The 22936-nt window shown below is 40.3% G+C and overlaps 1 protein-coding gene across 1 annotated transcript in view; it reads left to right on the top strand.

Moving 5' to 3' along the window:
- The first annotated feature begins 15952 nt into the window (after positions 1-15952).
- znf366 (zinc finger protein 366) overlaps positions 15953-22936 on the top strand; it is a 49796-nt gene continuing 42812 nt past the window's right edge. The window contains exon 1 of the mRNA XM_028805660.2: positions 15953-16156. The gene's annotated coding sequence lies outside the window, so the exon portion shown is untranslated. The remainder of the gene's footprint in view (positions 16157-22936) is intronic.

The following is a 22936-nucleotide window of genomic DNA, read 5'->3' as shown; positions in this document are numbered from 1 at the left end:
CTTCCGTTTACAGCTTTTCCCGTTCTGGTAGCACAAGCTAGTGAAGAGTTGAACCTTTAACTATTCGCGCTGGTGTATTTTGTGCTCCATTCTCAGTTATTTTTGTCCTATGTCCTTTTACTTGAACTGTCCGGCAGCACCGCCATCTTCCCTCAGCCTGATGTGATCCTCACCATCCATGTGTTCTAAATTTGCCGTTGCAATTCCACAAGTCATACTCATTCAATACAAATGAAAGTACTGAGTAGTATACAAATAAAATGGATTTCAATTTTGCCCTTAATTGAAATATTTAGTTTTTAAAAGCTTTTAATTCTGATGGTTTAATCAATATTAATACAGACTGTTCGAACAAAAGGATAACAAGAAAAAGAAAAGAATATTTTATTTAAGGTCGAAATTTATTTTTTAAATATTGGATTTTTTTTTCTTGGTCTGATCCCATTTTTTATAAAACTGAAACCCGTTTATGGTGTTACTTTTATTTGTAAATAAAATCCATGCACCTATCCATCTCGACGAAAATCTCAGTCACTTTCTTATAAAAGTCCTCCTTAATTTCCTTTAGTTTTAATTCATTCATTAATAATAATAATTCAATACATTTATACAGCGCTTTTCTCAGTACTCAAAGCGCTATCCACACAGGGAGGAACCAGGAAGCGAACCCACAATCTTCCACTGTCTCCTTACTGCAAAGCAGCAGCACTACCACTGCTCCATTTTGGCAGTCAGTCAGAACAAAACATAAAAATAATGCAGTGCACTTCCATTCATCATCCAACCTGCTATACCCTAACTACAGGGTTACGGGGTCTGCTGGAGCAAGGCAGGAAACATGCAACTAACCTGCAAGTCTTTGGACAGTGGGAGGAAACCAGAGTACCAGGAGGAAACCTACGCACACACGGGGTTAACATGCAAACTCCACGCAGGGAGGACTCGGGAAACGAATCCGGGTCTCCTAACTGCGAGGCAGTGTACTGTACTGTACTTGACTTTCTGATATCGCTAACATATTTGGCGCCGGCGCCTCTGCGTAGAAGAACAGCAGCAATGAGCACCTGTCAGGCTCACATGCGCCCCCTTCAGGGCGGCACAGTACTGTCTGCTTCACCTTGTGCCTTTTCACTGCGGTTTTATGTCCGATCAGCAAGACTAAATATGTCACAAACATTCATTAAAGATATTAGCCAGACTGTGGAAAGTCAGGGTGTATAATAAACGTATCTGTAAACCTTATATTGGCGACATGTAGAGAGACAGCAGTAGGCACGCGCCAATTGCATGCATCAACCTCGTGTGTGAGGGAGAGAGCAGTCCGAGGCTAGTCTTGTCTCATCGCTGCCGCACCTCGCATTTCTCCCCTGTATTTGAACATGAAATGCGCAAATTCAGCGATTTTTACTATAAAAATGATAAAAATTATTGGAATCATACAGGAAACAAATGTATTGCACAGACCAGTAAAAAAAATTATTTTATGTTATCATTATTAGTTTTACTTTTCATGATGTCAGGTGAGGCCCTGACCGCACCTTCCTGGCAAGTTCCATGTGTTACGCGGGTACTTACGTATGTATGACAACGTTAAGATGTTCTTTTTGCAATGACTTTGTCTGCAAAGAACATTCAACAAGTGAAGTGAAATGTGATACTTGTGCAAATCCTGCAGTGGATGAAAGTGTGACTGGTGACAAATGAACACTGGAGAAGTGGATCAGGTTTATTTTGAGATAGTCGTGGACTGTCTTATACTATTCAGTAATATGGTATTAAATAACATTAAACATGTGCAAATTAAGATTATTGCAATATTTTATTTTAAAACCCAACAGAGTGCATATAAAAATCCATTTTAACACTTGTTCATAAAGTACACCGCGCAAGTAGGCTACTTACCAGAGGCGGCCTTTGGGGGTGGCGACTAGGGCAATCGCCCCAGGCCCCACACCTGAGGGGGGGCCCGCGATAGGAGATTCTTTTGTCACCATCAGCTCATCATACAAATATGCGGGGCCTCTGCAAGACATTCAAATCCGTTATAGACTGAAATACGGCACGTGGTGGATTTCTTCTAATTCCTGTGACCGTTGCGAGCGCGGAAAGAAACTTGAAACTTATCAAAAATTATCTACGATCAACAATGTCGCAAAACAGACTGTGCAGTTTAGCTATTTTGTCAATCAAAAAGGAACTTGCCTCAACATTGGACTACGAGGATCTTATCAACGATTTTGCTCAGCGAAACGCCAGAAAAGTGGACTTCCGTCTGTGACTGTCAAAGCAACTGTTTGGTAAGTGTTCGTTTTATTACAAGTGTTCTGGTTCTCCGTAATTAAATAAATTTGCCAACTCCAGCGGGTTCGGCAGAAACGACTGTTATCTAGTTTGTTAATTTTGCGTGCAAAATGTTTCTGAATCATTAATTAAGTTTTATAAAGGCCACTAAACCAATATAAGAACAATTACAATACGCAATGTAATCAAACAGCCAATGGTACCTACATAAGGCACCATGTTTTTTAGCAATAATAAGGCGTACAGCATTAGAGGCGGACAAGCCCGTGAGCGTGGTGGTACGGTATACTGTATAGCCTACACTTATGGCTCTCGGTCCCGCATATGATACTCGCCCAAGGCCCTGCACACTCCTAAGACCCCCTCTGTACTTACGAGATGTGAAATGGTGCGAGTAGTTAAGGGTTAAAGGTAGCCACAGTAATCTGAAAAAAGGAGGCGGATTAATATCAGGAATGCTTGGCGCACACTGTCAGTATGGAGCTGCGGTATCTTAATCATCAGCCACCACTGAGGAGGATCATTTTTGCCGTTTGTTCCTTGGGCACTCTTAAGCCCAAATGTTTGGTTTTTAATTTTGTGTACAGGTTTGTCCATCAGGGCGGCACGGTGGCGCAGTGGGTAGCGCTGCTGCCTCGCAGTTGGGTGACCTGGGGACCCGGGTTCGCTTCCCGGGTCCTCCCTGCGTGGAGTTTGCATGTTCTCCCCGTGTCTGCGTGGGTTTCCTCCGGGCGCTCCGGTTTCCTCTCACAGTCCAAAGACATGCAGGTTAGGTGGATTGGCGATTCTAAATTGGCCCTGGTGTGTGGGTGTGTTTGTGTGTGTCCTGCGGTGGGTTGGCACCCTGCCTGGGATTGGTTCCTGCCTTGTGCCCTGTGTTGGCTGGGATTGGCTCCGGCAGACCCCCGTGACCCTGTGTTCGGATTCAGCGGGTTGGAAAATGGATGGATGGATGGGTTTGTCCATCAAAGTTGCCAAAGATAAGTAATGGTTGTGTTTCTCACTTCCAAAGGCAACAAACGTGTTCTCAATGACTGGATGTATGAGTAAGAGAGTCGACTGTGACTGATACTGGCTCAATATGAAAATGAAAACAGCATGAATCAGCAATAAGTACAAATGGGTGAAAAGGGTTAAAACGGCAAGAACAAGTGTAACCGACGAAGTTCGATCTGGTTGTCCATCATCAGAAAAAACCCACGGATTATGTTGTCCACTCTTGGTGCACATTAGCATATTAGCTATGGATCTGCGCATGCCATAGTGCATAATGACTTGGGGTACCATAAAGTTTGCGCAAGGTGGGTACCCAAACGACTTACTGATCTGCACACGCCGGCATCCTTCGGTGAATTTCAGCAGGGTTCACTCCCTCTGCTCAAAGAAATATCAATATGACTTGTTGTTCAATAATGGTGCAGTCCTGTAGCCAGGGCCGGATTTATATGAAAAGAGGCCCTAGGCTATTCCACTTATGAGGCCCTTTCACCTTCCATTTTTAAGTTTGTAAATTACATGAGTGATAATAAAATACGTAATATGCGTTGATCTTAACCAATACATTTTTATGTTTGTTTATTAGTCATATGTGTAGAATTTCTCCTTATTTTCGGTACAGTGTTTTAGTGTTCACTGTTTTTAGAATAGTGTAACTTTAATTTTGCTAACAATTTGAATGTAGGCCCCTCTTGATCTTGAGGCCCTAGGCTGAAGCCTAGTTAGCCTATAGGAAAATCCGGCCCTGCCTGTAGCGGAGTATCCATGTTCATTTGACTTGGTTGCATGATTTTCAAATTGCTTTTACTTCTTGATTTACCATTGTATAAATTGTTCTTATGGGAAGTTAAAACAGTTATAATATGGTATATTGGGAAGTAAACGACCTGTCTAAAAGCTTCTTTAGAAGTCGAAAGTCAAGGACAGTCTGGCTTTGAATGAACCATTTAGCTTTAACCGATGCTGACATGGTTTGCTGCTCAAAGGGGGTTTAGCATTTCTTCCTCTTCACATAAAAACGTGATACTTCAGAATCCACTGAATTAATATCCATACAGATTACACCTAAACTCTAGCAAGTGCACCTGTACAAGCAAGTCTTATTTATTCTTGGTTACTGAATTACTCAGGGCTCAATATAGATGGTGTATTATTCAATAATATTTTATTATATTTACCTAAGTATGGCTAAAATAAATATAAATCGTGCAAGAATCTCGATCTATATTACAGCAAACTACCTATTCAAAGAGAAACATGTAGCAGTAGCACAGCATTGCTTCTGTCTCTGAGCTGCAATTGTCACTTTCAAGACCGTGAGGTTAGGCCGCCCCTTTGTGGTGAAACCTAGGATAGCAAGTCTCTCTGCATATTGTACCTTTCTACTTTAAATAAATTCATCTAACCTGAAGAAGGGGCCTGAGTTGCCACAAAAGCTTGCATATTGTAATCTTTTTAGTTAGCCAATAAAAGGTGTCATTTTGCTTGACTTCTCGCTACTTTAAATACATGAACTTGAATTTTATTTCCAGGCAACATAGTTACCAAATAGGTTAAAAAAGTAACTTCAATGATTTCATATTACAAATAGGGAGTGCATCATTAAACTTTCAGTTGTGTCTTCATGAAGTGAATTTTGTAGTTTTGATGACAGTGAAGGTGTGCAATTCTGAGCTCTTTGTGATATTAAGGAAGACTCTGAGCAAATGCTGGGATAATGTAACTTGCCCGAAGATTTAATGAAAAATTAATGTTGCTGATATTTTCCAGCTATATAATACGACATAATACTGTTCATTAATGTTGAGTGGACATCAGGCCTTAAGGTCAGTAATTTTCAAATGTGCCTGTACAGGATCATCTCTGGTGATTCTTTGCCAAGCCTCTAATGCAGCCATCTTCAGCTCCTGCTTGTTTCGGGGGGCTTGTCCTGATACATTTTCTCTTCAGCATATTGAAGGCATATACAATTGAATTTAAACCTGGTGACTGGCTTGACCAACCAAAAATTTTCCATTTTTTATCTTTGAAAAATTCCTGTGTTGCCTTAGCATTACATTTGGGATCTTTATGTTGTTGTAGGATGAAGCAACATCCAGTGAGTTTGGAAGCATTTACTGTAACTTGAGCAGATCAGATGTTTGTATACAGTACACCCAGAATTTATTGTGCAACAGCAGTTCCATCATCAGTGAAGACAAGTGTGCCAGTACCTGTCACAGCCATACATGCCCAAGCCATAACACCCCCAACACCCCAACAGGTGAGATGGTCAGCCCTGGATATTGGGCAGTTGCTTTTTGTCTCCAAACTTTGCTCTTGCCATCACTCTGATGAAGGTTCATCTTTGTCTCGTTTGTCCACAAGACCTTTTTTCCAGAATTCTGCAGGTTCTTTTAAGAACTTTTTCACCATCTGTAATCTGGCTGTCCTGTTTTTGTGACTAGTGGTTTGCATCTTACAGTGTGGTTTCTGTATTTCTGTTCATGAAGTCTTCCGCTGATAATCATCTCTGAGACACACACATCTGCCTCCTGAAGACTGTTTCTGATCTGTCGGACAGGCGTTTTCTTTACCATAATGAGGATTCTTCTGTCTTCAGCAGTGGACGACTTCTGTGGTCTACCAGTCCCTTTATGAATATTGAACTCTCCAGTGTGTTCTCTCTTCTTACTGATATTCCAGACAATTGATTTAGGTCATCCTAAGGTTTACCGGTGACTGTATTGTTTTGCAGCCTCATAATGGCTTCTCTTGACTTTCATTGGCATCAGCTCTTGTCCCCATGTTGAGCAAAGACAACTACAGACTCCAAAGGGTGGAAGCAAGCCGAGGTATCTTATACCTAATGAAGCAATGAAACCCACCTGAGTAGTCACACACACACCTGTTACACCAATAGACCCAAACATTATGGTGCCATGAAATGGGGGGGGGGTTGGGGGGTCTAGAAAAAGTGTTCTCACTTCTACATGGTGTTACCGAAATGTATGCAAATGCACTTCAATTTCGTCTGAATTATTTGATTTGTAATTTTAAACTGTGGAGCAAAGGGCTTAGTCAAGGAAAACATTTGTCTGTCCCCCACATTTTGGAGGGCCCAGTAGGAGTGATTTTCAGGTAGTGCTGGGTTTCCTCAGAATTATAGTGCAACATAAGGTTGTGCTGACAAATTACATATCCCAGTGACAGCGTGGAGGTGATGAATAGAAAGAGAGCCAAACACACAAGTAAAGGTGACATCAGATGTGGAATGGTGTAGGGAGTTGATCCATGATGGTTTTTCTATATAAAAACTGACACAGGGCAACACCAAATCAAACAAACAGAAACTGGGAAAGAAAAGAAAGAAAGAAAGAAAGAAAGAAAGAAAGAAAGAAAGAAAGAAAGAAAGAAAGAAAGAAAGAAAGAAAGAAAGAAAGAAAGAAAGACTGACAGCAGGAATGGTTCATCATGCACCTGTGTAGAAACACAGAGTCCACTCCCAAGCTCTTGGAGTGCCTTGTTAGTTAAGAGGAAAGCCTAGAAAGCTATTGAAGTGACAAAACTGAATCTGTGGGACTTATTTAAATGAGAAAATCACGTATGGTCTCCTTCCAAGCCTTCCAAGATTTTTTTTTATAATAGAGAAATATCTATATAAAATGGAATGTTATATTGTATATATACATAGATATGTAAAATCCAACTTCTGTCTGTATGTCTGTTCGTTTTTCATGAGAGAACTACTTAACAGATTTAGATTTAGTTTTTTTTCTATAATTTGCTTGAACATTCTGGTTGATTTTGTGATTTCTCTCATTGCACTAAGAATCATAGTTCACTTGCAGGAGTGATATACAGTATTTGCACTAATCTGAGACAGAGGCTGTGGGCAGAGGGGAGGAGGAAGTGTGACATCAGGAGTGAGGAGCCAGGCGGGCCCTCCTCACTGTCCTGTTTCACTACTATGTGGGCAGATGATTCAGAATACAGTGGCAAATCTAGTGTTCAACCAGTCAAGGCGGGCAAATGTCACTCCTCTCTTCAGATCACTACATTGGCTTCCTGTAGTGACATGAAGAAAGTTCAAATCCTTGGTGCTTGCCTACAGAGTAGTCAGTGGGTCGACACCTATACAGATGGAGACACTCTTGAGGTCCTGTGCTCCTTCTTGACAATTTAGGTCTGATGATAAACGGTGTCTGGTGATGACACCAATGCGTGGTATCAAATCTCAGTCCAGACTCTTTACATGTGTAGCTCCTGGCTGGTGAAATGAGCTGCCCAACTTCATTCACAATTATCACTTTCACAATGTGTTTAAGAAGTATTTGAAGACTCTCATGTTTGGTGAATTTCTGTCTAACTTAGTTGTTAAGTTTTTGTAAAATAGGACTTGCAGCAAGCTTGTATTTTGTTTTGAGCTCATCACTTGTGAAGATCCATTTTGTACCTCTGTTCAATAACAACTGTTCCTAAACAGTCCTCCAGACTGATGTTTTGCGATTATGTTGACATCATTTCTAAGCTGCTTTGGATAAAAGCTTCTACTAAGCAAATAAATGTAAATATAAACTATATTATAACATAACATTTTCAAACCAACTTATTTCAAGTCAAAGTTGTGAGAAATCAGGCCACCAACCTTTTACTGGGTCCGCACACACACACACACACACACACACACACACACACACACAGGGTCAGTTTGGATTTGCCAGTTATCCTACACGGCACATTCTTGGAGAGGTGGGAGAAAAACTTAAACAGACACATGGAGAACATGAAGACTCCACATAGACAACACCCAGGTAACTGATTCCATCTCAGGATCTATGAGGCAACAGTCCAACCCCCTACACCACTGTGTAACCTTACCCTATGTTTTAATTTTAAATGAATCTTTGTATTACTTTATAACTTAAGACATATACATATTTATGGATATTTATTGCTATTGCTTATTTTCAATGCTTTGTTTAATTTGTTTAGTAATTTGTGACTGTTGTGTTATACCATGAGCTACACTGTTGCTATTTGTTCTTTTATCAGGTCAGGTCAAGGAGCACAGACTGGTACAGGTCATTGCTGTACCCACCACACTACGAAACAGCTTGGGATCCTGGTTGGTAACCCCCCATGCAGACACACGGTCTAGTCCAGCCCTCCAGAAATAACCATCTATATGCCACAGACAGGTGTTACATGGGTATCCCCTTGGCCTGGTCCAGCTGCTCGGGTCCTCAACAATGAGGATCCTAGGAGCCAGATCACCCTTGGGGAATTGCACCACATGGCCATAGTGTCATAACTGACACTTCCTCACAATGCAAGTAATGTGCCTCATTTGGGTCTCCGTGAGCAACCATTCATTCAGCACAAAGTCAAACCAGCAGTACCCAAGGATTTTCGGAAGAGACACAGTACTGAAGGAGTCCAGTCTTTGTCTCAGGTCACGGGATAGTGTCCATGTCTCACAACCATATAATAAAACAGGAAGCACCAGGATTCTAAAGACTTGGACCTTTGTCCTTTTGCAAAGATATTGGGAGCATCACATACCCTATTTCCAACGAACTCATGACCCCACATGCTCTCCCAACTTCATAGGAAGAGTCACTGGAGAGACAAATGTCACTGCCGAGGTAAGTAACCTCTTGATGAGGTTGACGTTCTCTCCACAGACAGACACACTGCTGATGGCTGTGCCCAAAAGGTCATTAAAGGCCTGGATCTTGGTTTTTATCCAGGACACTTGTAAGTCCAGATACTAGATTCCTTGCTCATTCTCTCGAGAGTCCTGAGCAGAAACTGCATTAACTCCACAAAGATCAAAGCATTGTCAGCTAAGTCAATATCAGTGAATCTTTCTTCTCCAACAGATGCCCAGCAGCTGCTGGTCCCTGATGATATCATCAGCATTAAATCAGCAGTATTGTCAAAGTGAAACAAAATGGAGAGATGACCGTCATTGGTGCTGAGGACAAAGTCATTCTCAGTTCAGTGTAGGGATGGAAATGGAATCTAAGCAGATAGTTAAAAGCTGAGAAGAACCAATGTGTTCAAGAGTTTCAGATCAGAGTTAAATGGCAGACAGTTGCTTTGCTTCAGTACTGGTATGTTTCACACAAGCTTAAGTGTGATAAGAACTGGGTTTGACTGAAGGGAAGGATTCAAAGTGGTGAGAGGAGCAGCACCAGCAGGATAAAGAAGAGAAAAGATGTATAGTAGGTAGAGGTCAAGACATGGGTTAGTTAGAATAATAGAAAAGACCATTGAGAGCTGAGAGTGAAAAGATTAGGAGGATAGTCAAAATGAGAATGATTAAATTAATGGTATGAGAAGAGCAGAGTGCATTATTCCTAAATTCAAAGTAAAATGCAAAGTTATGGATGGCTAAAATAAGGAATTTATCCTTCTTCCAATGTGCAGGATCTTTTCAATAGTGTTGATGCTAAGAATGAATTTCCCCTCCCTATAACTTCAGAGAAGGTGTTTCTCTGTACTGTCAAGCTGGACAACCACCTCTATTACGGCAGGCTGTAACCACAAGTCTTGAATTTTACAAATTGATCAACAGATCTTTGGCTTAGAATGGGACAAACAGGCTTTGTCCTATTCACAGACTGTAGAGATGTCTTCTTGATTACACACGACATGCCAGCTATTTTATAACTGTTATGATTTACGGTACTCTCTATAGACACATTTTTCTCCCAACATGTGAAGGTGGTTTTTAGGGGTTTTTAAAGAATTAAGTCCTTTCATTTTTGAATTCTTTACATTATATATAAATTAATATATTATATACTGTATGTTGTCACACACATGCACCAGAGGGATCCCCAATAAGTTCAGCTGAGGTAGGAAGTACCACTCCCAGGCGAGAGGGGGTGTTGTCACTAATGGTCTCCTCTTGATTTTCCACAGTTCAAGAAACACACCTACTGTGGGCAACCCAGCCCGGCAGTAAGGACCGACCAGAAATCTCTCCCCTTCTGATCTCAAGAGACATAAAAAGCAGACCACCAGGAAGGTGGAGTTGGTCTGGAGAGGGCCATGAAAGAGAAAGTAGCTCAGATAAGTATTACTTGATTTGCATGAGAATAAATTATTGCCTTTTGTGGTCTGTTAATCCTTAGTTGATTTACTGTTGAGACTATTTATGTTATTGTTTTTCCCTTTTTGAGTTCTGAAGTAAACAAGGCTGCCATGATGGTACCTCAAATTTTCATACTATTTTGCCTGCTGACTTGGCACCAGTCACACCATGTATTTATCAAAGAAAATTTTTTTTTTCATTTCATTGAATGTTTACTACATCATCATTTTATTTTCTTGTGGACACCATTTCTGGAGTATGTGAATTTCCGCTTGGGATTAATAAAGTATCTATCTATCTATCTATCTATCTATCTATCTATCTATCTATCTATCTATCTATCTATCTATCTATCTATCTATCTATCTATCTATCTATCTATCTATCTATCTATCTATCTATCTATCTATCTATCTATCTATCTATCTAGGAGTGATTTTAAATCTAAAACTGGCTGGTGATATACAAACAATTTAACCCAAAACTGAGTTCACAGCATTTCTAAAACAGGTGAAAAAGAGATGGGGGCACTTGCTGAAATTACATACAGGCTGGATCTTGCCCTGGCTACATTTTAGACAGTTTTAGACAAAATATATATGAACTATTACCAGTGTTTAATTTAATCGTGACATGTTTGGCTAATATTGAAGTAGAATGTATTTTTGAAAAGCTAAATTCCATTTCTTTCCTGAAAACTTAATTGAAAGGTCTCTTTCCAATTGTTCCCTGAGATCACCAACTGTATATTCCTTGAAATTTGTTGATATACTCTGTAGATACTGTCTGCTGAAGGTATAAATGAGAGGTAAGGGATGTTCAATAGGCTGCATTTGACGTTTCTAATTTGTGAATAGAAAAAAATTGTATTTCTGGAAGATCGCAGTTAGAGCATAAACGTTAAAAGGAAAGAAACACTGTATATTATCAACTGTGGCACCCGGACGGGGCTCACGCCCGGCCGGGACGCCCAGGTAGACAGGAGGAGGGCTCATTCCTCCTCCAGACCGCGAGGTGGCATCTGCTCTGGTTATATTGGAGGCCACGGGTACAGGGCTAGGAAGCTCTACCCTGTAGGGGCCCATGGCCACCGCCAGGGGGTGTCCCGATGCCTTGGGGACCCAGGACCCCAGCGCTTCTGCCACACCCGGAAGTGCTGGGGGGAAGAAAAGAGGGGACACCCGGAGTGCTTCCGGGTACGCAGTCGGCTCTTCTGCCACACTGGAGAGTGCCGGTGGAAGATTGCCGAGGAGCACCTGGAGCACATCCGGGTGTGTATAAAAGGGGCCGCCTCCCTTCAGACGGAGACAAGAGTCGGGTGGAAGGTAGATGATGTCTGGAGGAAGGCAAGGAGGTGGCCTGAAGAGAGAGAAGGCATTGTTGTGTTGCCAGGACTTTGGGGTTTGTGGGCACTTAGACTTTGTAAATAGTGGAATAAATAAACATGTGTTGGGTGACATGAGCGTGTCTTCCTGTCTGTGTCCGAGCCAGTCTCCACACAACATAGAGATCTATAAATGTCAAGAAATCTAGTAACATCCATCCATCCATTTTCCAACCCGCTGAATCCGAACACAGGGTCACGGGGGTCTGCTGGAGCCAATCCCAGCCAGCACAGGGTGCAAGGCAAGAACAAACCCCAGGTAGGGCGCCAGCCCACCACAGGGCACACACATACACACACACTAGGGACAATTTCGGATCGCCAATGCACCTGACCTGCATGTCTTTGGGCTGTGGGAGGAAACCGGAGCACCCGGAGGAAACCCACGCAGACACAGGGAGAACATGTAAACTCCACGCAGGGAGGACCTGGGAAACGAACCCAGGTCTCCTAACTGTTAGGCAGCAGCACTACCACTGCGCCACCGTGCCACCCATCTAGTAACATCCATACATCAAATACATCATAGGTTAAGGAAGGCTGAAATATGGGAGTGTTGTGAATAGGGGCAGCAGATAAGAGCTTCTGTGCCTCAAAATGTGACCTACATTGGTTCTATATCTTTAAAAAATGGTTAACTACTGGATTCCTCGAAAACTGACAGTAATTTGTATGCACAGGAGCACAGAGCAAAACATACAAAGCATATTTTGAAGAATGTTTCCTTACTAAGGCTAACCAAGGAGGTGTATGTATTCTATGTTTTAAAGAACATTAACAGAAAATTAGGTAGTGCCTTGCAATCATCAGTTTCAGATTTTTAGAGTTCCCTTCTTCATTACATTTTTATGTTCTAGTTGTTATTTTGTCCTTTAGTTGTATCATTTGTTGATAATACCATCGCTTCAACTTTTTCAGATTTTGGTTTGGTTGTTATGATGCCTGCCATTGTTAAAGGCATATCAAATATGTATGCGTCCACCTGTAATATCATGGATGTTATGTGTAAGCCACTTGATCACCCATTGCCTAAATTTTGGTTCAAAGGAACAACTTTTGTTTATCTTAAGACAACTCTCTGGCAATTTCTTTTCAAGATTTTGATGACTTTGAGCCTGATCAATATAGAAGATTATTTGTCCCAAAATTAAATGTAATCCAACATGTTAATTACATTGCAATGTAATGCATATGTATATGGCACATTTAATTCTGGCATGGTTTTCTCATGTCATAATTAAAAACATATCAACCAAATGATTAAATGCTCTTTACTACAGTGTGCAGTCTTTGTGTTAAGTATAAAAAAGCAGTGAAAAAGTGTATTGCATTTTAATTCACATACACAAATTGTGTGTCTTAACTAAAAGCAAAGCAAAGGTATTGCATTTCGCTTAGTGGCTGTTTTCAAAGGTAATGCATTTCGATTCAAGACCATGCATTAATCGTGTCAAAACTAATTGTAATGAAACACCCAATCAGCATCAAAAGGGTTAGGGTTAGGGTTAGGGTTAGGGTTGGGGCAAGGGGCATCAACAGTTGGGGTAACAGGGAGTTGATAAGGCAGGTTGTGGCTGGGTGGTGAAACAACAGTCTCAAACTCAAAGAATTTTTGGGACCAGGTCATCCCATTTATTCATTGGCAGATGAATGAAAAACTTTTGAAAAAAGAAAGAAAAACTTGCATCCTCCCACTTATCCCCACTCTAAAGTTTTGCATAAATTAAAAATAAAGATCAATACTCGGTGCTCCATTCTGTGGCTTTCTCTGGCCTTGTAAGAAGACGCTTCCAGGGATGCCTGCTTTTTATGGTGGCTAAACTGGAATGGGTGGGGTTAGGCACCCTTACTGGGTGGCTTCTCCGTACTGTGAGGGAAGAAGAAACAGTAGATAAATGTAGAGTGTGAGATATGGCCGGCCATTCATCCCAGCCAATACCCCCAGGCCACTAGATGGAGCCCTCCTTGCAACGTGGAGATGCCCTGCGAGATGCCCTGTATTCCAGCAGGGCATCATGGACTATGGAGTTTCAATGCACAGCCCTGCTGGATAATGTCGGGGTCGCCAGGGGACGCTGCAGGGAGACACAGAGACGTTTTGTTTTCCATACAGCCCGGAAGTAAATCCCAGTCACATGGTTGGAAGAAATAAAGTGCTTCCTGGCTGATGAAGAAAAGGAGAAGTTTTTACCTGACCCAGAAGTGATAGAAAGTCACATGGACTGAGGGACAGAAACACTTCCGGGTCACGGACTATAAAGGACTCTGGGAAATCCCAGACAGACGAGCTGAGCTGGGTGGAAGGGTGGCAACACGTCTGGGAGTGGAGGATTGTGATTATTGTATTGATTAGTGATTTGTTATTGTTTATAAGTATAGTGGAGTGGAGGGTGCTTTGTGCACATTATTGTCCTAATAAATATTATATTTGGACTTTTATCTGGTGTCTGACGTTTGGTCTGAGGGTTCAAGGGGTCGACAGTGCCTCTATTTGTCACAAGAGGTAGCTCCCCTCTCGTCTCAGCGGGTCATTGCATACCTGTTGTACTAAGCCTGTAAGGGTGTGACACGGGGATCTGCTGCCTCACTGAACAGGTGCAAACTGGTGATGTAAATGATAATATCATTCTCCTCTGTGTCAAAGGAAGAGAAAAAAAAATCTAATATCTGGTAATCTCAGATAGTACGAATGAAAAGCTACGAAGAAACCAAGCTTGGTGATGTTAACAAATGTTTCACTATTTTCAATATTTAGTTAAAACAACCCACAGCTCAAAAATGTAATCGCACTGATTTATTTAGCATGCAAACAAGGAAAATAACTTTAGACAGCTTAACATAAGAGTAAACTCTTTCAGCCACTGAAACATGCTTTTCACCATTTCTGTTAATCACTTCACATTCCACATCAATGGAAACGTACGCTGACTTGCCTCCAGTATACATAAGCCTTTAGAAATAAATCACCTCTTTGCCCCACAGGTGACCCACCTTTTGACGTTGATTGGTCTTTTGATTACATTCAGTTTTGACACAATTAATGCATGATTTTGATCCAAAATGCAATACACTTGGAGAAGCTGCTAACTGAAATGCAATACATTTGCTTTACTTTTAGTTATGACACATGACCTATGGAGATGAATAGAAATGCAATATGCTTTTGTATTGAATTTTAAACAGATACAATAAAACCGTGCCAAAATTAATTGCACCATGTACATATGCATTACATTTCAATGTAGGTAACATGCTGGATTGCATTTAATTTTGTCACAAATAATCTTCCGTGGAATACCCACAAATAAGTTACATGGGGAACTGCTGATTTTTTGTCATTTACATCTTATTGTTAATAAGGAGAAATTCAAAACCAGTGAAAGCAGCTGCCTAAGACTGAAATAAGTAATTAAGAGCGGTGAATTTTAAAAAGTGAGACAACTAAAGTGATGAATAAAAATGTAACATATGCAATAATTGACTTCTCATTAAGAAATTGGGTTGGATCAATAAAACTGCCACCACTGTGGCCCCTCAGGACTTGAGGGGCAGACCCCTGTTCTAGAGTCTTAAGCTTGACTTGGTGGCTTATCTTTTGTGCCCCAGACAGCCTTATTCTGCTGGCCCCACAGGATGGAAGCAACACAAAAGAAATACATACAGTGCTTAGTTCCAGGTCTTCCCAAAAGGCTTCCATTCACCTCGAATTCTTGTACTGTTAAAAGCGAAGAAGATGAGAAGAAGAATACCAATTAAAACATTTGTATGCTTGTATACTTCAATCAACTTAAAGGTATATTTCAATAATCAGCAAGAAGAGAACAGAGCAGCATGGCAGCACCAATAGGCACCACTGGACATTACTGTAAGTGAGGAGTGTGACTTTTGCCACCATTTAAATAACCTGATCTTCACTTCAACTTTAAGGCCCAGTGCCTCATCACCTGCAAGGCACCATAAAGACTGACTGGCACAGAATTTCACTTGATTGGTACTCCTTTCTCTGGACGTTTCAGTCTTATACCAGAACATTCATGTCTGCAGTTGAACTATGGCAGGCTATCACACACATCCCATTCCATTTTTTTTATTCTGTGGCCAAATAAATCTGTACTTCGAAGAGGGAGCCTGAGATGTCTATCTAGAGTTTCCTTATTTTTTGCAGGAAGGCAAAGGCTTGTTGACTTCCTCTCCACTCCCTTCCTTCCTTCTTTCCGAAGGTACTCATCTGAAAAAGGAGAACAAAGTGATTGTTCCTGTTCTCTTTCTTAAGTCACTTCAAACACTGCGGCTGACTCTGCGTGTGTCCCCTCATCCCTCTGCACTATGAAGTAAGCGTGCGGCAGGTAGAGAGCGAGCAAAAGGCTGGAGCCTCCTGACAGGCAGCGCTGGTGAGTCGCGCTCTTCGCCGTGCGCCGGGACAGCGTCACGCCACGCCGCGCCTTTCTTGCTTTAGGTGTTTGTACTCAGACACGTCTAACCGTCAAACGTTTCTTTTAGTTTTCGTGGATTTTTTTAAATGCGATCTGCTGTTCAATGCATTCGGCATAAAGAAAGCAAAATCTCTGAGGGTAAGAGGAAAATTAACGAGGCAGAGTTGCTATGCTATGAAAAAGTCGTATCTGGGAGAAAAATACTCACCTGAAATAAATAAAATACATGCATGCTAGAATATGCTGGACATAGACTTGCGAGTGTTAAACGGTCACAGAAAGTACAGCTAAAAAGTAGCGTCATCTTTTAAAATTAAATAGTTAAGGAATGAGATCATGTTTAGATTCAGTTTTCTGTATGCCACTTGTTCCCCAGACTGAAATGAAGTGATTCACGTGTGCATGAAAGACGATGAAGAATGTAAATGTGAGATGGTTGTTCTCTCTAGTAGAAGAGCAAATGATTGCTATCGGGAGACTTAAAAAAGGTGAACTTTGTGTGAAGAAGATGAACGGCCTTAGCCATAGGAGTGGATGTCCCTGGCCGTCTAGAGTGTGTTGAAAAGGTGCGCAGGTGTAGGAAATGAGAAACAGTACAGGGGCTGGGAGCGTTTATTATAGCGCAGTGCGTTCATTTATTTTGCTTTAATAAGATTTTGCTCAAAAGCGCCAGACTGCATTGACATAACGTATTACTTTAGGGGGTTCGTACCCTATACTTCAAGTACACTTCTGACTAATCTCTTAATTATGGTTTATACCCATCAATACAAAAACAAAATATATCAATACGAAAATCTATCTATCTATCTATCTATCTATCTATCTATCTATCTATCTATCTATCTATCTATCTATCTATCTATCTATCTATCTATCTATCTATCTATCTATCTATCATACACTGCCAATAGCAGCAGGCTGCATTACCATGAGCAAGTCACTTCATCTGCTTGTTTTCCAGTTGAAACATAAAAGAAATGCAACCAATAATATTTCAAATTTTGTAAGTAGCCTTGGATAAAGGCATCATCGAAATAATAATAATTCTGTGATTTCAGTTTATTGCTTATCCTAATCACTGCTGGTGATATGGAGCTGAAGATTTTTAATCATTCATCCTTACCTGGTTTAAAGTTATATGTAGCTCAATTCATGTATTGTATTCTCAACTACCCTTCCACAGACAAGCAGATATTTTTAATTTCCTCTGTCCCTTTCTTTGTCAGAAGAGACACATATCTATCTATCTATCTATCTATCTATCTATCTATCTATCTATCTATCTATCTATCTATCTATCTATCTATCTATCTATCTATCTATCTATCTATCTATCTATCTATCTATCTATCTATCTATCTATCTATCAATTTAAAAATCAGTTATTTGAAAATAAATCCATCCTCCATCCAGCAGAGGAGAGAATGAAAACAAAACTGATGGTAATTATGAACAATGCTGCACATCCACCTGAGTGCTTTAAAACAGCAAATTATTCAGCAGAAGTGTGCCAATAAACTCTACTGGGACTCCTTTATACCTACAACAATATGCCTGCATAATGTCTCATTGTGACTGTGATGGCTCTGTTTATCTATAACCAAGTCAGAAAGTTACTTCTTTCTTATAATTCTTTGTGCGTATTTGAGTGGAGTGGTTGTTGTTGCTGTTTTTAATAATATTTTTGACCTTTTGTAAAAAGCCATAAATTCCCCCTTAGATTGATCTATCTATCTATCTATCTATCTATCTATCTATCTATCTATCTATCTATCTATCTATCTATCTATCTATCTATCTATCTATCTATCTATCTATCTATCTATCTATCTATCTATCTATCTATCTATCTATCTCTCTATTTAATATAATGGCGGTGTCGGAGCCTTTCTATTTACCTATTAAAAAGTGACATTTACTCATGTCTCCCCTAAATTAAAGTCTTCTGTGTGTTTTTAAAATTATTCACTTAATGATGAGCTTGGCCTGGAACTGTGATAGTGCTCGTTACCTCCCAACAAGGTGATCGCAGTTGAAGCCCTGGGTGCTCCCAGCATGGAGTTTGCATGTTCTGCCCGTGTCCGCATGGGTTTCCTCTGGTTTCTTGGATTCCTCCCACAGTCCAAAGACATGCAGGTTAGGTGGATAGGTGTTGTTAAATTGGCCCCTTTTATGTGTGTGTATGTTCTCCCTGTGATGGGCTAGGGCTCTGCAAAGGGTTTGTTCCTGCCTTGTGCCTGATGCTTGCTGAAATAGGCTCCATCTTCCCCATAACCTTGCCCTGAATAATTGGGTTTAGAAAATTGATTAATGAATGATGAGCATTTATGGGGTGCTTTGTTAGGTCCACCTTTGATTGCTTACTGATTATTCACTGCTATTCAGAAACATTTGCACTGGAAAGCCTAACCAATTGCAGTGAATTGAAATGAATCAAAAAAGGAAGGACGGCACATACATACAGTAACTACTTTCACACTCGTCGTCCACCTTCTTATCTACTTATCCAGTTCAGGGCCGCGATTAACCAGTGCCAGTCTCAGAATAGGGAGGGCAGGATATTCTTATGTGTTACACCTACACTTATTCACCCTGGTTCAGTTTAGAGAGTTCAGGCAAACTGAACTACACATCTTTGCGATGTGAGTGGAAAACTGGAGTATCCAGTAAAAAAAAAAAAAAAAACATGCCGGTTAAGAGAAAATGTGCAAATGCTTAACAGGCAATTGAACACTGGAGCTGTGAGCTAGCAGTGACAACCTCTACACCACATAGGAAGGTAAGTAGTGCAGGTCTGAGCTCCAACATTATAAGCATAATGAATTCTTTTCATCAAACAAGGCGAGAATTGGCTTCTGATTAAAACTGGTAACTGGTGGAATACTGTAGGGATGAAATCCCTCTAACATTAAATCAATGAGTGTAACAAAGTAACATGTGGTACACACTTGACATTGACCTTCAGCGCACCATATACAGAATGTGTATGTTTGTTTGGCACTGCATGGCATGTGCTACTATTGATTCTGCGCCCATCTGTTTCTCTTCTTTGATTTTCCGTAATTTATCTATTGTTCTTAAATTTTCACGTTCTTGCAAAAATAAACTAGTCCAATACACATTTGTTCTATCATCTTCTAAACCCGCTTATCCAGAGCAGGGCTGCAAAGAAACTGTAGTCTATCCCGGCAAGCAGAAGTCACACGGTAGGACCAATCCTTGGGCACAGCACCAGCCCTTTTCAGGGTGAACACACACATATCAGGCTGATTTAGCTTTACCATTCATCTAATTTGCATGGAAGAATCAGGAGCATGCCCATGCGTATACAGGGTAACATGCAAATTCTAGGGAGTACCCAGGACTTGGACCCCAGAGTCCCTGTCAGGAGGCAGTAGTGCTGCCACAATGCCACTCCCTATGAGAAACAATAATTAAAATCTTATTTAGAAAGTGCTATTGATCATTTCCACCAACACAAAGTGCTTTATAAAGCAAACAAAATTAAAAACGGTGTCATGAGCATTATAAGTCAAAAGGAAAACTAGCTATTGAGAGCCATTAGGAACACCAAAAAATTGAGAAAAAGGTATTACAGAAACAGAGGAATCCAGTGAACTTTGAGAAAGTGCAGCTGACATCACTAATATAAAAGTAGAAACACAGTTCTGAAATGACCAGGTAAGTCTTTAGACTTGATTAAAGCTTATGATGGATGGAACCTCATGAGCTCACTTCTGTGGAAGAGGAGCCACAAAACTATCAGCTCATTTAGGAAAAGTTGAGTAGCAAGATTTAATGGGCTTACTTGAGGTGGCAGATGGCCAGGCAGTCTTGGGTGTTTGAGTTTAAAGGAGATTGTGTGACAGACGGGGTGTGACCTGTGCTGATGTGTCACCTCCGTCTTTGGTGTGAGGCAGGGTCGGGCAGTTGTACTTTGAACGTTTTGCTTTCTTTTGATGTTTCATTTTATTGTTACTGCTGTTTTGGATTTTTTTGTTGAATGTTCATGAAGGGGTAGGCGGTCATTTGGCCTACAGTGCTGCTGTGACGTCACCCAGTTTTGACTGTCAGTTTTTTTTAGGTGTACCGTTGACTGGAGTTTTTGCTTTCCTCTGTTCCATGGTGAACTGGACATCTCAATTGTAATGTTCAGATACTTCATATTAGTGCTTCTATTTATGGCTAACATTGAGTTTCTGTTCTGTTTATTATGGGTTTAATGTAAAGTGTGTGTTTATATATTTAAATGTTGTATGGCGTAGTAATAGCACTTTGAGCTACATTATTTGTATGAAAATGTGCTATATAAATAAATGTTGCTGTAATGCATTATAAATGTTTTGTGATCAAATATTTATTGAAGTTTGAATAACATTAATGAGAAATAGAAATAATAACACCAAAGAAGAACAATTATTTTTCTGAATATTTTTGCAGACTTTCAATATTTGAAAGCATTATATGTTCTTTTATGGTACTATTTATTGTTCTTGATGAGCTCCTTTGTCAAATGCTTTAAATGCAATAGAAACCAATCTGAATAGTACATTAGATTCAACTGAAAAAGGTAATTCAAGTAGGATTTTTAATTTAGATAGATAGATAGATAGATAGATAGATAGATAGATAGATAGATAGATAGATAGATAGATAGATAGATAGATAGATAGATAGATAGATGTGAAAGGAACTATATTATGTAGACATGAAAACTTTGGAAAAAAATAGAATTTTAGGGCATTCTCTATTTGAATAACTGTATACTTTAGTTTTTCCATACTGTAATGCCACATATCTTGTTTCTGATATGCTATCCCTGAGTGCTGTAATAAAAGGTAGAGATGGACTGGCTTCCCAAATGCTATGGATGGATACTTGCCTGCCTGAAAACCCACATAATAGAAGGACAGGCGTAGACCACCTATCTGGATCGCATACTCCCTCAATGTACTAGGTGACAGTATCTTTTTGTTGGTCTTCCCATGCACATATCTGCAAGGCAACCTGTGAACTGTAGCCTCATTGGGCAGCCTTGGATGCCACCAGAGGGATGTGCCAAAAGCAGGTATTCCTACTTTAGGGGGTTTCAAAGCATATGTCATTCTGTCCTTTTTATAAATATAAATATAAAAATACAGTATATGCATAGTGGGCGATTAAAGAACAGAAAGTCCAAGGGAGAAATGTTGGGACGCCAACCTGGTCATCCCCATTTAATGAAATGAAAAAAAAAACCAAACAAAATGAAATGCTCTGCACTCCAATATCAAAAAGGAAGAGGGTTTTTAGTTAGTCACCAGGTAGGATCTCCGTCCTGCGGTGTGCTCTTTAGACAGAGTGACGCCTCCTTCTGGAGGCCTTAGGATTTATAGGTGGAGGATCAGAAGAGACAGAGTCACATGCCCTCATTGTGTGTCTTCTTAGTACTATGTAGGGAACAGAAGAGGACATAGTTAACGCCAGCACACCCTCTTGACCCAGGGTGGTAGTAAATACCTCAGATGAGCCCAGAGAGTGATCCGCTAACATGCATGTGTAAATATATATATAATAACAGCAGATGCCTATGAGCTTCAGCCCCACATTGTGAGTTTAATAGCTGAACTGTTATTGTTCCTAAATTCTTTCAACTCACAATAACAGCATCTACAATTGGTCTGGCACAGCAGAAATGTCATGTTCTGATTTGCAACAAAGGTGGCATCCTATGATAGTGCCAAGTCTCTGAACTCTTCGCAATGACCCATTCAACTGCCAATGTCTGTCAATGGAGACTGCATGGCTGTGTCCTTGATTTCATACACCTGTCAACAATGGGTGTGGCTGGAGCACCGGAGCTCAGTCATTTGGAGGGGTCTCCACGTACTTTTGGACAAATAGTGCATATCATGATGATTAAAACAAGTGCAACAGATCTTTGAAATTTCAGAGTCTGCTATTCACTTTAAATATTATACTGTATATAGAGCAAAAAGAATAAAAATACGTGAAGATAAAAAATACAAGGCAATAAGTAAGCCAGGAGTGCCCAGCATTGTCGTGCAAGGTCTTCCAACGATATAATAAAAGGTTTACAGACACTGTTCTCATGCACGGTGTAAGAAGAATAAATTTTGCAGAAGCACATTGTGTTCCTTTTTTCATTTTTAATATAAAAAAATAGAAATTGTAAATGAAAATGAAAGATTTGGATTGAATAACTGGAAGTGTTCCAAAACTCAGAGAAGTTGCTTCCTTTTTTCTTTTCCTTTCTTCCTTGTCTCACAAACAAGCTGCTATGTTCATCTCTTTCTCGCTTGTGCCCTTTGTTCATATTTCAAAATAAGACTCATTGTTCACATCCCTATTTTAATCAATGTTGGGTTTCTTTATGATGTTCAACATATAACTGTGCTATGTGTTAACAAAAGCTGAAAAATCCCCTTATATCTGAAAAGGTGTTACAACCTTTAAACCATGGGTAGTCTGAACAGAATAAACCTCAAGGGCATGTGCCTTGCTTCATGCTCTTTCTGCCTACATATAATGAATAGTGCTATTGTGTTTTATACATTTAATACGACTGATGTTACGGGTGCCATTTAGGGCATAATCAACACCAACGTTCAAATGTACTAATACTGTAGCATAGACACTGACCCTGACACTGATACACATACACCCTACAGTAAGTTCATCAATCTCCTCAACACACTTATTTGTGTGGGGTGTGTGGAGACGAAGCTGATCCTG

Source organism: Erpetoichthys calabaricus, chromosome 7 (genome assembly GCF_900747795.2).
Source record: "Erpetoichthys calabaricus chromosome 7, fErpCal1.3, whole genome shotgun sequence".
NCBI classification, from domain to species: domain Eukaryota; kingdom Metazoa; phylum Chordata; class Cladistia; order Polypteriformes; family Polypteridae; genus Erpetoichthys; species Erpetoichthys calabaricus.
The sequence above is the reverse complement of the archived record's forward strand: the minus strand, read 5'-3'. Positions and strand labels throughout refer to the sequence as shown.